The 1,759-nt window shown below is 40.6% G+C and overlaps 1 protein-coding gene across 1 annotated transcript in view; it reads right to left on the reverse strand.

Moving 5' to 3' along the window:
* ptprdb (protein tyrosine phosphatase receptor type Db) overlaps window positions 1–154 on the reverse strand; it is a gene marked incomplete in the record, with an annotated part of 146,898 nt that extends 146,744 nt beyond the window's left edge. The window contains 1 exon segment of the mRNA XM_035660027.1: window positions 63–154.
* Between the last annotated feature and the right edge of the window lie 1,605 nt (window positions 155–1,759).

Raw genomic sequence — 1,759 nt, forward strand, 5'->3', positions numbered from 1 at the left:
CACCCACCCAAAAAAGTACATCAATAATTACACACGTTTAGCTGAATAATCCGGGTCTGTACCTCTTAAACGAGACGGGATGACCACCAGAGAGCGGGAGAGACAGAAAAAAAAGGACCGGGCAAGGCAGCGGCTGTCAGATTTGACTTCAAACTGATGCTGACGATGCGCACAGAGATAAGCTCCGGAGGAGAGAGAGGGAGAGAGAGAGAGACAGAGCATGAATAAGAGGAAGAAGAGAAGAGAGAAGAGAGAGAGAGAGACAGAGAGTGCCACGGTGGAAGAGACAGAGTACAGAGAATTGATTAAATAAACCACCACTTAAAAGTTATTCAACTAGGTCAAGGTATAATTACAAGACAATATAACACGTGAACGCATCACAAGTCTTGATAAATCATTCCCAACTCTACAGGCACTCAAAGACACCTAAGGTGCATGTTTAGGGTTACAATGCAATATGATTGTGGTACAGTCAACATGCACTGCCCTGAGGCTAGAAGACACAAGGAAAGACTGTGGGTCCTGCCACACACACACACACACACAGATGAGAGAGAGAGACAGAGAGAGAGATAAATATTATCTATAAATATAATATTGTTAGCTACTTAATTACGTCACCAAGCAAAAGATTATTTTAATTTGAAAGAAAATGTGAGAGAGAGGGAGAGACAGGATGATAAACTTCAAACTGCATCTCCCTGCTTTCATGCTCTTCAATGTACAGTAGCCTCCTCAAAGATGCTTTCAAGAGATGACCTGGGACTTTTTGGCTCACAGCCAGACTTACCTCAGGTGGTGGAGGCATCTCAGGAGATTTGCAGCACTCGCAGTGTTTATAACCCACACGTTAATTTGGTGAAAACCACAAATGCAAGATTCCTCCCCTGTTTTGATGAATTTAAAGCAGCTGATTTTTTTGTCTCCTTTTACAGAGAGGAATACAGAATCACAGTGTTCCATTTTAAAGACACAGTGTAAAATAAACAGCCCTTACAAACATCTTAAAAATTAGTCAGCGTTTATGAAATATAGCCTTAACCTGTTTAGAAAGAGAACAGAGGCAGTGTTTCACACAGCCAGTGCCATGCGTGGCTATTGTTTAGGCCATCATCTACTGACTAAATTGATTATGAGACAAGATGAGTCGACATCTGGGAGGCTTACCACCTCGGCTACACAATTTCCACTGGGGAAAACAATAAGCAAAGCAAGCAAGCAAACATGATACTACATCCATATGTCAAACACAGTATATCAGTATATAAATTCAACAAATTACACAAACAAAGCTTTCATACAGTGAGGAGAAGCGTTTACGGCAGAACTTGCACTGCAGTCTACATTTATATGTAGGATGTCTTGACATTTTCATAAAAGGTTAAACTCAAACATGACACCGCGGACAGTAGGATATAAAATGCATTTCATTCTGTCACCCTCGTCCAAATCACACAGGTGACACACAGGCTTCACTTCATCTTAACTTGGCACAAATAGACCTTTGAACTCTGCTCAGATATTACAGCATCATTACAGGAATACAATAATGATAACAGGAGATGCAAGCTACAAAAGATAGTGTAGGTGTATGTTTCATTTTCAAACTGATTTTTAGGTGTGTGGCAACAGTGCCAACCACTGTAGTATTTGAATTTACTAGGATCATTTCACTTTTTTTGTGTCCCATTTCCTGAGTATCCTCTTTTTTATTAAACACAATCTTGACAGCTTGGTGGCTGCTGCTGCTGCTGCT

The sequence above is a fragment of the Morone saxatilis genome, unplaced genomic scaffold (genome assembly GCF_004916995.1).
Source record: "Morone saxatilis isolate NCDOM2014 unplaced genomic scaffold, NCSU_SB_2.0 Contig17, whole genome shotgun sequence".
Classification (NCBI taxonomy): Eukaryota; Metazoa; Chordata; class Actinopteri; family Moronidae; genus Morone; species Morone saxatilis.